General features: G+C 37.4%; 1 pseudogene; it reads right to left on the reverse strand.

Moving 5' to 3' along the window:
* Nucleotides 1-15,495: 15,495 nt before the first annotated feature.
* Nucleotides 15,496-15,614, reverse strand: LOC120612035 (uncharacterized; annotated as a pseudogene).
* Nucleotides 15,615-16,891: the final 1,277 nt, after the last annotated feature.

Here is a 16,891-nt window from a genome sequence, read left to right on the forward strand (position 1 = left end):
TGTATTTTATTCCTGGGAAGAGGATTTATGGCTTTTACTATACTATTCTCAGAAGGATCTGTGATTATCCAAAATAAAAAACAAGTGTTTCAGAAAATATAGACATAATATATTCCACAAAAAAGAAATTTTGAATAAAGTACTCTGTGGGAACAAAGAGAAGGGAGTGATTAATTATGCTAATTATAATTGAGGTGATGTTCACACTCCAGGTGATATAACTTCATCCTTTTGAGACTACACCATCTTCGGTAAAACTGAGCTTGGAAACCTTATGCCAAATAATTTATTTCTTCTTTTGTGTTACATAAAGTTCATTCCACCTCTGATCTTTTAATATGGGTCAATTTCCTCATACTTTCCCTAAAGACAAATAAAAATATACCAGATATTACAGTAAATAATGAAAACCCAGGATCAGATTTGCTTCCAGCACTTGTGAGATCAAGGGCAGGAGTAAAACTGGAAGCTCACACACTATGGCTAAATATTTTACAATTATAAATTAGGCTAACAAATTCTTAAATAAAATATGTTGTATTCTACTTTGTCAAATTTATCTTATAACAGAATTCTTAGACAACTTGAAGATCTGTACTGGCATGTGGCAGTGTAAAGAGTGATGGCCCCAGCTCCCTGGACAAATTAATGACCAGTCTTTTTTCTCTTCTTCGCCCCAACTCTATTTTGAACAGGAATCTCAACCCATTCTCTGTCCATCTCTTTGGATCTCTTCAAGTCCAAGAATGTACAAAGCAGCAGCAATGTTCACCCTCAGAAGGGAAGACCTTTCCCAGCGATGAACCCAGGAAAAAGGTTCATGTAAACCCTGGAAGTGGGCTGTGGACCCTGTAGGCAGGGGATTTGAAAGTCTCATATACCTGGTTTGTGATCTAGAAGGAGGTGTGGGGTCTAGGTGGGCAGGACCCCTTGGCGTCACAGGTTCCTCACCCAATGGTGAGGGATGTAGCCATAAAAGGACCAGAGCAAAACCCTCTCAGGCTGTGCTATCCAAAATGGTAGCCACTAACCACATGTGGCTTTTGAGTATTTGCAGTGTGGTTAGCTCAAATTGAGATGGGCTGAACAAGTTGTTTATAAAATGCATTATTGAATTATAAAGATGAAGTGCAAAGAAAAACAAGTAAAATATCTCATTAAATGTATTGTACTTGTTTCTTTGCCTTTAAAAAGTGCGGTTACAGAAAACTTTTAATTATCTATGTGGCTTGTATTTGTAGCTTTCTTGGACATTACTGCTGTAAAGCATAGTAATGCTGTCAAATAGTTTTCTCCTTCCTCTCCCAGTTCTACCCACTCCCTCACCACTCTTATTTTGTTTTGATTGATCTCGCTTCCCAGATTTTGACTCTTAAATTCATGGTCAGACTTTGATGCATAATTCTAGACACCTACCCTGACTCTTGACTCTCCAAGTGGGCTTTCTAGTATTTGTTTCTGACTTTCTTTTCTTTGCATTCCTCCCTTTACCTCCCATTATCTTGAATGAGGGCCCTTTTTCTCATCCCCAGAACCAGGAATCAGGCCCCTTAGGTATTACCCACTTCATCCTTGGCTCTTCTTATGAAGACTGAGTGAGATCCCATATACTCCTGACTGGTGTTCATTTTGGACAGACTCTCTTAGGCATTAGCTATTTGACAGATAATAACTTCTCTTGATACTCTCAGAAAACATATTTGCATTTTTACAGGAGCTTCCAACTATTTCCAGTGGCAGAATCCAGTGGGAGGGCAATGGGGAAAGCAAACTCTAGACTCTTCTTTAAGATTTTACAAATCCTTCTATTTGCAAATATTAATTACTCAAAAAATAGTTTTCTGAGTCCCTACTATATTTTAATCAGTGTTCTTCTAGGTGTAAAAATTCAATTATGAGTAAAAATGGATAGTTTCCTTTGATAAATTAAGAATCAAGGAATCATAATGGCATATCTATTCCAGAGATGCTATATATGAGAGGGTCAGGGAGGTGAGGACAGCTTCTCTGAGAGATATCCCCTGAGAAATCAATAAATTATTGAAAATATAAATGGCTTCTTCAGACCCTTAATGAGGATTAATGCTTATCGGAGGCAGACAGAAGCACAAAGCCCACTGGTGACATGCTAGAGGCCTGGCTATGTCTCTCTCACAAAGGGGCTTTTTCTAAATAATCCCTCACAGCAAGTGAGGTTCTAATTTCTGGCCTTGTATCTCCCAGTCACATAGCATGTGGGATTGAATTTTGAGGCTCAAGAAAAGACCACATTACTACTTCATGGATATTTGGGCCTAACTCTGTAACAAGAATAATATTTTTGAAATGTTTCCATTTGTTATTATTCTTTCTGAAAATTATTTTCCTACAGGGCTTGCAGTATTAAACTAGAGGAGGTAAGTTTAATTGCCCTGGAGAAAGGTGAATACAAAGCTACTCAGAGGAAACCATAGGCTGAATTTTTGGCTTTGGGAAATCTAAATAGATACTATTGAGTCTATGGTGAAACAAGAGTCTCAAAAGTCAAGTGGAAGAAGCAGGCAGTTGAGAAAGAAAAGGAACATGCTGTTTGTTTTTCTCCTGAAGAACGGACAGTTTACCCCTGAAGAGTAAATTGGGTGAAAAACTTCACAAAGATATGAGAGTTGGTGAACTTTTACTTATGTTTTAGACTCAACTCCAGGACCTCTTTCTAAATGGCCCTGGGTTGGAGACTCAATATTATAACTCCCATAATGCCCCTGTGTATGGGCTTGTCTTCTGAAAAAATACTTTAGTTCTCCAAACAGGGATCATGTTTGTTTGTCTTTATATCTACAGCTCTAGCACTGAAATAATGTTGACACTCAATAAATGTTTATTAAGTGAATAAACAAAAATGTAAATTATCAGAGACAAAATAGCAAGAAACAGGGCTGATAAAAGGCAAAGCTATGGGTATATGTTTTTTCCAACCAGTAATCAGGATCTCAAAATACTCTCTATTTATGGAAGTAAAAAGAATAATCCCAAGTTCTGGGTGGCCATCCTGAGAAACTCCCATTTGTCAAATGAAATTTGATCATTGAGCCCTACTATGTGTCAACTGGAAAAGGACAAAGGATACAAATTGGGTTCTACTCCCTTGTCTGGTACTGACTAGTTATGTGATCCTGGAGATTATTATTATTTTTTTCATCTGGAAGGCACTTTGGCACCCATCTTGTCTAATTCCTTCACTTTTCAGATGAGCAGACTGAACACCAGAACAGTAAGTAGCTTGCTAATGTTTATTCACAAGGCATTGCCTGAAGTGAGACAGACTCTTCCTCCTGACCAAGGTGACCAGCCATGTAGCCAATAGAATGTTGAGCATGGTGCCAACCCGTGGCTGCCAAGAGAGGGGTTATGGAATGAATGAAACTAACCATCACGGAAACTTCAACTCCAAGACAAGAGGCAAGTATGAAGTAGGGAAATAAAGCCAAGGCCATTCATTCACTGACTAGGTGTCTGGACAAAGATACTAAGAGAGATACTGTAATCATAGACCTGAAATGAAGCAAAATCGTGAATCAGTAAAGATAAATGTGAGGGATCCAGAAGGGGACACAGGCAACTTAGATTATTTTAAGAGTCCAGATTCAGTGCTAACCTTCCAGTCCACCCTGCGGCAAATTTAAAAAATGGCAGCCACCACTTAACAATGCCTACATAACAACTCTTCTCATACGTGATGACAGAGCTTGTCATTGGTATTTACAGGTCTTAAGTTGCTGGCTTAGCCTGGCCATCTGTTCAGAAAATGTTTCACTTTGAGTAATGGCTTAGTAACTTTGTTAGTTCCTCAAAGGCAAAGAATGTTTTACAAAATTCCATTTACCCTCAGCAACCAGCATGATGCTGGGCATAGAATTATTGGGTTTTCTACTTTTCGGGTAGGAGAGATTCTACTGGGTACAAATAGACCCTGAAATCTCAGAGACTTCACACAAAGAGTGTCTTTCTCTTGTGCAGGATCTGAGATGAACAAACAGAGGCATCCTCCAAGCAGATACTCAAATACCCAGGTTACTTCCACTAGAGGCTCCACTATTTCAGCACATGGTCTTCATGGTACCTTTCCAAGGAGAAGAGAGCTTTGGTGGAGGTACACTAGCCTTTAACTGCTTTGTCCAAAAGTACTCATGTCGGTTTAGCTCAAAATCCTAGTCACATGGTCAAAACTGACTGCAAGGGAGGCTTCAAGGCAAGGGTGGCTTTTGGTGAGGGCTTAGTGTCTTTGTCTCATTGCAACAAAGCTGTGCAGCTGATAGAGTGATATGACACACATGCTGACCCAGCAAAGATGGAGGACACAGAGGTCAAGGTCTAGCTCTGTCACTTACTAGCCCTGTGATCTTGGATACTCTTCTTAGTCTCTTTGTCTCAGTTTTCTCATCTGTAAAATAGAAATTATATATATATATATATATATATATATATATATATATATATATATATATATATATATAATATAGTATAATAATATATATATATTTCAGGGCTGTTTGAAGACTCATTAAGATGATGAATGTGAAAAGGGACTTGTAAGTGTGAGATACTATTATAACTTTCATACACTTTTTATTTTTTCCTTTTTTCCCCCTCCAGGGCACTTTGTAATTGTTATGATTATACATCACAGTGCATGTGAACTACAGAGCTTGAATAGGAACAGGGAGGGTTCACATAGGACTGGGTCCTGTTTATTATTAGTTTGTCTCTACTGTCATTGCCTACCTGGGATCCCAGCATACATTGATACTTCAGTATCACTTAAGTGTGATATGAATGGGTGGTTGAGTGAGTGAATTTCAATGCAGTAATGAAAGGGTAAATACTGAAGCCCTCTGGCTTTCTGACTTAAATGTAAATGCTTAGGACTATACCTGAGTATTCCACATGGACTTAATATCATCCCCTTCCCCTTTTCCATTCAGTTGTCCCATTATCTCTTCCCCTTTACTCCATAAATTCTCTCCCTTACCACAGTGACCAGAATCATAAAATGACCCTTTGGGCCAGATAGGCAGTAATATATTAATTGTTGTGTTTTCTTTTTCTGAAGCCAAAACAATCACGCTTCCTCCACTGCTAGGCTAGAATGACTCTAATAATAATAGTAGCAATAACAGGAACACCAATAATAACTGTGACAGTCGACCAAGTACTACTCTGTCAGGCACTGTGCCAAGCATATGACATTCTTCATGTCTGTTACTAAAACAACCTTGTGAGTGTGGTCTTCCTGTTTTAGAGATAAAGGAGTTGGTAAGGCAATAATAGGACTCTCTCTATATATATATAAATAAATTATTTATTAAATTATAGCTAACATATAATATTATGTTAGTTTCAGGTATACGCCATAGTTATTCAATTATTCCTCTTCACCTTCCCTCCCTTTAAAAATCGTTTCAATTACAGTTGACATTCAAAATTATTTTACATTAGTTTCAGTTATGTAGCATAGTAGTCAGACATTTATATAATTTACAAAGTGATCTCCCTGTTTAGTCTATCCATCTGGCACTATACATAGACTATATTCTCTATACTTTACATTCTCGTGACTATTTTGAAACTACCAACTTGTACCAACCCTATCACCTTTTTCATCCTGCCGCCAAACTCCCTCCCATCTGGCAACCATCAGTTTGTTCTCTGCATCTATGAGTCTATTTCTGTTTTGTTTGTTCATTTATTTTGCTCTTTTGATTCCACATATAAGTGAGATCACATGGTATTTGCCCTTCTCTCTCTGACTTTTTTCATTTAGCATAATATCTTCCAGGTCTATGTATGTTGCATCAAATGGTAAAGTTTCATTTTTTTATGGCCAAGTAATATTCTGTTGTATATATCTATTACCTCTTTTTTATCCAATTATTTATTGATGGGTACTTAGGGTTGCTTCCATATCTTGGCTATTGTAAATAATGTTGCAATGAACGTTGGGTGCATATATTTTTTCGATTAGTGTTTTGGATTACTTCTGATAGATACCCGGAAGTGAAATTACTGGGTCATAGATAGTACTATTTTTAATTTTTTGAGTAACCTCCAAACTGTTTTCCATCATGATTGCACTAATTTGCAATCCCACCAACAGTGCATGAGGATTCCTTTTCTTTACATCCTTGCCAACACTTGTTTGTTGATTTATTGATGATAGCCATTCTGACAGGTGTGAGGTGGTATCTCATTATGGTTTTAATTTGTATTTCTCTGATGATTAGTGACATTGAACGTCTTTCCATATGTCTATTGACCATCTGTATGTCCTCTCTGGAGAAATGTCAATTTAGGTCCTCTGCCCATTTTATAATTGGATTGTTAGTTTTGTTTTTGTTTTATAGTGTTAAGTTGCATGAGTTCTTTATAAATTTTGGATATTAATTCCTTATTGGTTGTATCATTGACAAATACTTTTCCCATTCAGTAGGTTTTCTTTCCTTTTTTTTTTTTGATGATTTCCTTTGCTGTGCAAAAACATTTAGTTTGATGTATCCCATTTATTTATTTTCTCTTTTGTTTCCCTTGCCCGAGGCAACATATCAGAAAAAAAAATATTACTAAGAGCAATGTAAGAAAGTTTACTGCCTATGTTTTCTTCCAGGAGTTTAATGATTTCAGGTCTTACATTTAAATATTTAACCTATTTTGAGTTTTTTCTTGTATATGGTTTACAGAGGTGGTCTAGTTTTATTTTCCTGCATGTATCTGTAATAGGACTATATTTTAAAACCAAATGAACCCTGATTTCAAAACTCTTGCTCTGAACCACTTTTTAATATTGCCCTTTTCAGAGTAAAGCACAATCCTCCTTACAAATAGAGATACTAAAGTTATTTTTGTTGTCTAACTCATGATTTTTTTATTTGTATATTTCTCTTTTCTAAGAACTTCAGTCATATTTATGTATCCATGATTGGCTGTTTCAAACATAAAACATGCTCTTGCTGCTAAGTTTACATACACGACAGATTGTCTAAGGTTTGCTATCTCCCAAATTTCATCTTTTTTTACTTAGCCACTTTTTAAATTAAGTTTATTGGGGTAACATTAGTTAATACAATCGTATAATTTTCAGGTGTACATTATCATTTGATATCTGTATATTCTATTGTGTGTTCACCACCCAAAGTACAGTTTCCTTCATCTACCATATATTTGATCCCCTTTACCCACTTCACCCTTCCCCTTCCTCCCTATATTTGACCCCCTTTACCCCGTCTACCTCCCCCCTCCTTCCTCACCCCACTAGTAATCACTACTCTGTAGTCCTCTGGTAACCACTAGTCTATAGTCCATGTCCATGAGTCTCTGTTCGTTTGTCCTGCTTATTTGTTGATTTTAGGTTTATATCCCACATCTAAGAGATATCATGTGATTTTCAACTTTTTCTGTCTGACTTATTTCTCTTAGCGTGATTATCTCACGTTCCATCCATGTTGTCGCAAATGGCAGTAATTTCATCTCTTCTTATGGCTGAGTAATATTTCATTGTATATATGTACCATAGCTTCTTTATCCAATCATCTATCCTAAGACACTTTGGTTGCTTCCATATCCTGGCCACTGTGAATAATGCTGCTATGAACATCGGTGTGCAAATATCTTTATAGATATGAGTTTTCAAGTCTTTGGGGGTAAATACGCAGTAGAGGGATTACTGGATCATATGGTAGATCAATTCTTAGTTTTTTGAGGAAACTTCATACTGTTTTCCATAGTGGCTGCAGCAATTTGCAGTCCCACCAGCAGTGTATGAGGGTTCCTGTTTCTCCACATTCTCTCCAACATTTGTTATTGCTTGTCCTGTTGATTATAGCCATTCTAACAGGCATGAGATGGTATCTCATTGTGGTTTTGATTTGCATTTCCTAATAGCTAGTGATGTTGAGCATCTTTTCATATATTTATTGGCCATTTGTATGTCCTCTGGGGAGAAGTATCTGTTCAGGTTCTCTGCCTATTTTGTGATTGGATCATATTTTGTTGTTGTTGCTGTTACTGAGTTGTATGAGTTCTTCGTATAGTTTGGATATTAGGCCCTTATCAGAGGTATTGCTTGCAAATATATTTTCCCATTCAGATGGTTGTCTCTTTCCATTGTTGATGTTTTCTTTTACTGAGCAGAGCTTTTTAGTTTGATGTAGTCCCATTCATTTATTTTTGCTTTTACTTCTCTTGCCTTTGAGATCAAATTCATAAAATCCTCTTTAAGTCCAAGGTCCTTGAGTTTAGTTCCTATGTTTTCTTCTATGCATTTTATTGTTTCAGGTCTTATTGTTTCAGGTCCTTAATCCATTTTGAGTTAATTTTGGTGTGTGGTGATAGACAACAGTCTAGTTTCATTCGTTTGCAGGTGGCTTTCCAGTTTTCCCAGCACTATTTATTGAAGAGGCTTTCCTTTCTCCATTTATGTTTTTGGCTTTTTTGTTGAAAATTATTTGCCCTTATAAATATGGGTTTACTTCTGGACTCTCGATTCTATTCCACTGCTCCATGTGTCGGGTTTCCTGCCAATATCATGCTATTTTGATTACTATTGCTTTGAAGTATAATTTGAAGTCAGGCAGAGTGATGCCTCCAGCCTCGCTCTTTTTTCTCAGGATGGTATTTAGCCACTTTTCAGTTCTAACTCTGTCCTTTAGATGTGCTTTCCACCATGCCTTTTAATCATGTTGTTTTAGTCTGTGTTACTTTAGTGCTATTGCTGGCCTAAATCACCTGAACCTGATGTTGTACATCAGCAACTCTTACTTGCTCACGGATTCTGTGGGTCAGGAATTCAAATATGGCAAAGTGGTGGACTATTTCCTGTTCCATTATAACTGACGACTCAGCTGGAAAGAATATTTGACTGGCTGAGGGTAACTTAAACATCTGGAGGTTAGACCCCTGAGTATGGAAAACCAGCTTCCATGTTGGTTTTCCTACTCACATGTATCATGTTTGAATTAAGTGACAGACTGTAGACCAGAACACCTACACATGGCCTCTCCATGGCTTGGGTTTCCTTAAAACATGGCAGCTGGGTTCTAAGAAAGTATATGTTGAGAGCAAGCAGTTCAAGAAAAGTCTTCCAAGATACTCAGGTAGGAGCTGCATGCCCTATTCTGATCTAGTCTTAGTAGTCACATAGTATCATTTCTGCCTTGTTCTCTGAGTTACAAGTGAGTCATAAATCCAGTCCAGATTAAAGAGTGGAATCATATTTTACCTCTCACTTGGAAGAGTTTGAAAGAATTTGCAGCCACTTGAAACACTGCCACAAATGAATAAAGAGCAACTAGGTATATTACTCAAAGAAGAGTGAACAGTGACATAAACAAAAACAAAAGAAAAAAAATCTAAATTGGTAAATTAAGTCATGACACAATCTATGATATAGCAATTGTAGTTGTTAAAATTAAATTTTAAAGTTATATAAAAAGGTAAGGGAAAGTGTCTCAATGTATTATTAAGTTGAAAAATACTACCGATAGCATGTAGAATCTCTACATATACGTTACAGATTGAAAGAATTGGAATTTATGGGTGATTTCTCTTTTTTCTGCTTATTCGTATGTGTGAATATTTTTACTACTTTTATAATAAGGAACATATTAATCAGATAGGAAGAAGGAGGAGTTTGAAAAAAATGAAAACATCTGCATTAATTGCAAAAGACAAAGAAAGCATTTGGGGTTAAGCTGTAGTTTCTGCACATGTCTGTGAGGAGCTGACATTCTGGAGTCTGGAAGTCTTGGCTGGTGTGACAAACTGAGGAGTACAGTGAATCTGGAAGAGCTCTTTGAATTCTCATGCCCAGGTTTGGTTTTGGGGAAGGGGGAGCTGGATGGGGAGTAACTTGTGCAAGGCCAAAGGGATAATTAGTGGAAGGGCTCAGCAGAGAGCACAGGTCCTTTAGTCCTTGTTTAGGATGTTTTTTTCTCCACCTGCTGCTATTGGCTGTGAACTGACAAGTAGCTGTGAACTGACAAGTAGCAGCTGCCTGTGCCTTAGATGAAAAACTGACACATTTCCACTTCCAGTGGGTGTCTTGCCTGCGGCACTGTATCTATTGAGGACTCCTGGAAGCTTCTGGCTTAGAAAAGCAGAGTGTGATTTTATGGAAATTGGACTGGGTGTTGCAATAAACTTAGCAGTAGTTGGTCATAACCAATGACAGGTGACAATTTTATTCAGGAAGAAGCTGAACTTAAGAGTGAGGAATAGGAATAAGCTTAAAGACAGTAAGTTTCCTTAGTTAAGGGGAAAATGAGAACGATCTGGTTTTAGGGGTGGCTTAGAGGAGAAGGAGCTCCTCAGAACATATCTTCTCTGTCCCTAACATATTTTCCCTTCGTATTATGAGACACATATTCTATAGATCTTTGAAAACAGTACAAGATTCAAATATTTTGCCATTAATATTTTCTATTTTTATTTTAAAGTTTCATTCATTAAGGCAAAAACCTCATATAGGTGCTTCTGGCCCTTCATACCTTCTATTATTGCCTGCTATTTTTTAATAAAGAGGGGTTACTTGAGGTAGGTGCAGATGGAAATATAATAGTTCTCTGTGTGTGTGTATGTGTGGTGGGGGAGAGAGGGATTGGCTAAAGGAATCAGGAAAGAATCAGCACTTATAATGTGGACTCGGTAATTCAGAGAGTTTCCTGGACAAGACCATGGCCAAAATACTTCCAAAGACATGGTCTGTGAAGCAAAGAGTTATCCTAGGCTAAAAGTTGATTTTTTTTTTTCAGTAAAAGTAACATTTTACAGGTTGCTTTTATAGTCCCCCCCCCCTGCTATTTTCAGAGAAGATGTCAAAGAATGATTTTTTTTTTTTCATAAAGTCATAGGTCCAGAGGATATGGGCAGTTTTCCCTAATTCTTGGACAATGTCTTTCTGCCAGTTCTGTTTTAGATGCTTTTCTGTAGAAAAGAGCCCCCCATTTCTCATTGAGGGCTTCCTGGGTATTCTGCATGTTACCTAAATTTAAAAAAATATATATTCTTACAAGAACCTTATGAGGGTAGTTATGATTCTTCTCATTTAAAGATGAAGGAACCTCTAGACTAAAGGTTAATTACTTACTCAAAGTTACCAGCTACTAAGTTATTGAGGTGGGCATCAAATCCATGCTCTATGAGATGATTTATATCCTGGGGGTGGGGCACCTGGCTACTTTAGTGCTAGGTAGTTAGTGTCAGGCTCCCCACAACAGATATAAAGTTTCCCAGGAAGAGTTTTGGGTGGTACAGATTATTGAGTCAACTCTTTTTAGAAGAGACAAGAAATTTCCTCCAGTGGAGAGGACCTTGGAGAAGCCTTTAACTGCAAAAGCCAGCTGGGAGGGCATGATTGAGCAGAGCTGGTACTGGGGATAGGGCACACACAATAGTGCAATCTTTCTGCCTCCTGGAAGTGTAGAAAGTTCTATAGCATATCACTTCACCTAGAGATCATCTAGTATTCAAACCTTTTTGACCTTCATATGAAGTATCAATTATATGCAAAAATAAGTTATTAAGATAGTTGGCTAAAATATCCTTAAAATGTTGAATTGCACACAAAAATGCAAAAGACACTCAAAGGAGACATTTACAGAATAGTGCAATTTTGGCATTTAAAATATAAGAATAATTCAGAAGTGCCCATAGGCAAATTTACTTTAAAATGATTAAAATGCTAAATAGTTTTCAAAAAAAGATTGATACTGGAAAGGATTCAGAGAGCAAGAGAAAGAGACAGATTAAATACTAGATAGCTCTATCATTAGGTGACTAATCATTAAGCAAACTAACTTTGCAAAGAATTAGTTCAAGTCCAAAAAGATTCCCTGGGAGCTGTGAGTGATCATGGCTAATGCTCTGGAGATTTTGAATGATGGTGGGCCATTGTGAGACAGTTGAAAACTTTTTAAAGATCATATGGTTATGTGGAAGAATATTAGGATAGTTGAAAAATGAAGATAACTCTTATCTTCTAGGTGGATGATTTGTTTAATATATATATATATTTATATATATATATATATGCCACAATTCCAGGGCAGGAAGGGTTGATTTGTTGGGAAAAAAATATATTCTTCCCAAAATAGGAGATTTGTGTGCTAAGCAGAGGGGCACTAAAAGGAGGAAACAAATGTTCTGGAATTACAAAACAGCAAGAGAGATGGAGTTATGCTTGGAAGCTGCTGAGTGGGAAACTCTGGGCAGAAAAAGAGATATTTAAAGATTAGTTTTAAGAAGAATTCCGTGTCCTTGGTAATGCTCTTGTGCCATTCCTTTAAGAAAATCTGAAAGAAAGACAGATGTTATTCTTCAAGCTTCTAAAGGCAGATTTTGTTTTTACTAGATACATTGACAAAAAAAGAGAGGCCTCAAGGTTGTCCAGCTATATTCAGATTATGATCTAATAGAAGACATGTTGGGAGACATAGGCTAACATTTTGAGCTCTTGTAATTAATCTTCTTTTCCAGGTCTACAGCACTGTGAGTAAGAAGTGCCAGGTGAGATAATACAGTGTATTTTCGATTACCTGGAAGTGGGATTGTATAAGGGGTGCTTCAAAACCAAATAATTAAAAACTAAAGGACATAAACAGCTGGTCCACAGATGTGATTTTTCATTATTTTTTTTTATTTAATTGAACCAAAAGACAAAAATCTGAAGATTTCACATTAAAATTGGATCTCCAATTTCTGATGAAAAACTAGAAGTATGAGAGTAACTTCCCACATGACATTATTGGCTGAACCTGAGAGGTGGCTTTCCTCTTTCATCAGAACATGTTCTCTCCAGCTTGCCACAAGATCCAGCACACCTTACTGCATTGCCAGGCCCATGTCATTCTTGACTGCCTGCCCGCATAGGCTCCACACTGCGTTAGGAGCTGTAAGCACTAGGCATCTGGGCTTGTCTATTAATCATCAAGACCAGACAGGAGAAATGCTGAGGATGGGCCAGTCTCCCAAATACTTTCTTCTGAGGATACTATAGAGTGAGGGAGAAATAAAGACACCCATGAATGAAACTTGAGTCTGGTGGCTTCATACAGTGACTGTGAAGGGAGAAGGCAGAGTTTGTGCATGGAGTTGTGGGAAGGTGGCAGTTTTCATGAAATATAAAGCTCTGTGGGAGGGAATAATGAAGTAGGTTATAGCCAGGAAGTAAACACATATAAATATTTGATACAGAGTTCTAAAGCACCAAGTAGGACAGGGAGAGGACAATAAATAAAGATATAAAAAAAGATAAAGATGCTCTTGAAATATATGCAAATCAAGTGAGCCATCTTTAGGATCATTACAGTGAGAGAATGGGAAATAAGTGATACATGAGGCTGAGAGTGCTATGCATTGAATTTAAATTTTTTCTTGGGTATTTATGAAAAAACTAAAATACCTTCCCTGAATTTAGGCTGGAAGCTTCTCTTATGACTTTTGAGAATCACAGCAGAATGTCGGAGAAGGGGAAGGTGGGCGTGAGATTAACAGAGCAGCAAACCATTGTAGGCATCATATCCCAGTACACCTCATGCTGCCGGAGATAATCACAGTTCTCTCAAGGCACCAGCTTCCCTGAGACAGTGTACTTTTGCAACTAGTACAGCTGAGTGATTAACCCAGCAGGACCTTGAATCCCTTTCCTATGTTTCAAAGACAATGACGATTTCTCCAAAGTCAGGAAACATTCCCAAGAGCTCAACCTGGATGCAAACAAGCCTCTCTTGAGAGGGTAGCCCCCAGGGAGAGAACATCTTCCTATGGGATACTTGGGCTCTCAGGGGTTCAGAGTGTAGCTACAAAGAAGGATAGGGTGAGCAGTGTTCTGCATAAATCACTTGGGCACTGGAGAAATCACTTAGAAAAGAGCATGTGTCAGTTATAACCACTGAATTAAAAGAAGAAACTGCTCAACTGGCCTTACTAAATACAGGAGGAATGCAGAGAAATAAACTGCTATCCCTTTCATAGTTTTAGTTCTCTGTAGGAAAAAAAGGAAGGTTAAAGGTAATTATCTATAAGGGGACAGAAAAATGCCTCTCAATTATTTGAAATAACACCCAGCTAAAACTATTCTAATCCCGCCATTCTGAAAACTTTGTTGAAGAGAATGACATAGATGCAATTAATTAATTAACTTTTTTGAACTTTGTACTTTCTGAGGTCACATAGCTTTTTTCCTCCCTTATTCAATTCAATAAATTTTGTAGATCTTCTCGATATCTCTAAATGTGTTTACTTCTTCTCCTGCCCAATATAGCGAGTACATTCTTCTGTCCTTTTATCTGTTCTTCACATCCCAGCTATTGTCCTCTTTTCAGAATGAAAATCTGTTGCTTGAAATTCCTCAAGAATTTCTAATGGCTCTTCAGATAAAAATAAAATAAAAGTATAACTTTTTAACATGTTCTACAACCTTGCTCCTTAAAGTGTTGTCTCTATATCGGCAATGTAGACATCTTCTGGGAGCTCATTAGAAATGCCATTCATTCTTAATGCCTGCATTTTTGCAAGGTCCCCAGGTAATTCACAGGTACAGTAAAGTGTAAGAGGCCCTGACTTGCAAGGTTTTGTGTTCTTTGGCTACTATCTACCTATCTAACAAATCTGTCTAACATTTGTAGGTTTTTAGGCAACAGTAGGAATGGAAGTTCATAGCCCAATGCCTAAATATTTTAAAATATATATGTTAAATAAAATATTTTCTATCTATTTTGACAAACACACTTTCATAAATATCAAGAAACCTAGATTTCCTTTATAATTCCTGGACTCTATGTAGTTTCATGCCATAACATAAAAAGAAGTCTTGAATATGAATGCACATCTCACCTACCCAACCAACTTCTATCCTTAGCCCAGCCAACAGCTGTCTTGTGTCCACTTTTCAGTCCTGCAGATACCTGGCCAACAACATGGTCCACTTTCAGAAATATGGACTCAGGAAAGAGATCACTCATGCCTTAGAAGCAGGGTGAGGTTTCTTTAAAGGAGAGATTCTATGCATCCTCTTCCTGAAGAGTGTCCTAGAAAGAGAGGAACATGGACTCTGGGAGGGCAACATCTCTTTAGCTCCAGAAGCTATTTGCCCCATGGAGAAGAATAGGGCTGGCCTAATCCATTCTAAATGTGAGTTTTTCTAAAGTCTGTGGCCCCTCTTACTTAAGTTGAAGGTCAATAACATTCTAAGTTTCTCTTGAGTAATGTATGGCCTTCATCATTCACTGACACAGGTATCCCAGTCTTTTTTTTCTTTTATTTCTTTTTTCTTTTATTTCTTTTTTCCTTTTCCTTCCTTCCTTCCTTTCTTCCTTCCTTCCTTCTTCCTTCTCCTTCCTTCCTTCCTTCCTTCCTTCCTTCCTTCTCTTCTCTCTCTCTTTCTACAGGCAACTTGGTTGACCTCACAGATTGCAGGAACCTTGTCAGCTTGCAATCCCTTATTTTTTATTTTTTATTTATTTTTTATGCCTACCGCACCTAGTCTTCCTAGGTGGTCTCCCATCCAAGTACTAACCAGGGCTGACTCTGCTTAGCTTCTGAGATCAGATGAGATCGGGCTTGTTCAGGGTGGCATGGCTGTAGACCTATTCTTTTTTCAGTCCTTCATTCTTGCTCACTTTCTCTCTTCCAATGTACGGCCTTTGCATTTGTTGATTGCTCTGCCCAGGTAAGAGTTTATTCTTTAAATTGTTTGCTTAATGCTATGCATCCTTAAGATATCAGCTCAAGCATTATTTCCAAAGAGGAGCTTTTTGCAACCTCCTTGATGAATAAGCTCCATTAGGGTAGGAAGTGGTTTTCCTTAAGTATCAAGCACAGTGCTTTAACACAATATATGGTGATGAATATTTGTGAATTGATTATGTGAATGAAGGTAGAACTCTTTAGATAGTAAAAACAAACAGAATATGAAATGTTTCAATGATTAAGCAGAGTTTCATACCTTCATACCTTCTATACCTCATAAGGACAGGTCCTATAGATCACATATGTTTGTAACATTGTTTAGAATATCTTAGATGACCTTTTGACAAGCTGCAAGATAGCTAGATATAGGATCTTGCTCTCTTTAATAAAAGCTCTGCTTTCTAAAATTTTTTGTCACTTCATTCTTCTTTGGAAAATGTATTATCTGAACTTTAACTAAATCCGGAGAAACAAAATTCACTATGTTCTCACTTCTTGCTTGTCTTTTACACTGATGTGATTTGAGCTGTGCACTTCTGTTTTTCAAATGAGCTTACCTTGGTTTGCCATATATATCAGCTTTTGCTATATAATCAACTACACTAAAACTTAGTGTCTTAAAAGGTCGACCATTTTATTTAGTTAATAATTCTGTGAATTGGATAGGAGTTTCTTCTGGACCAGTCAACTGGTTTGGCCTCTTCTGGGCTCCATTATGTATATGTGGTCAGCTGGTGAGTCTTCTGATGTTTGGTTGGTCTAAAATGTCATCACTCACATGTCTGGTTTAGTGGCTATTGGCTGGGGTGGATGGATTTTCCTTCATGTGGTTCTTTATTGTCATCAGGCGAGCTAGGGCTTCTTTGCATGGTGGTCTGAAGGTTTCATGTAGAACCAGAGAAGACAAGCCTCAATTCACTCTTTAATCTTCAATTCATGTCACATTTGCTAATGTTCCTTTATTCTAAAACATGTCCATGGGCAACCAAGATTAAAGGGATGGAGAAATGAACTCCACCCTTTGATCAGAGGAAAATTATGGTTTTTTTTTTTTTTTTTTTTTAACGCTTAAACCATGATTTCACAAGCAAATACTCAACTTATTCTACAGGATTGCCCCTCAGAAAGATGCTATCTTCCTACTTGGCTTTGTCACCAACACTTTTAATAACCA

Source organism: Pteropus medius, unplaced genomic scaffold (genome assembly GCF_902729225.1).
Source record: "Pteropus medius unplaced genomic scaffold, Ma_sr-lr_union100, whole genome shotgun sequence".
NCBI lineage: Eukaryota > Metazoa > Chordata > Mammalia > Chiroptera > Pteropodidae > Pteropus > Pteropus medius.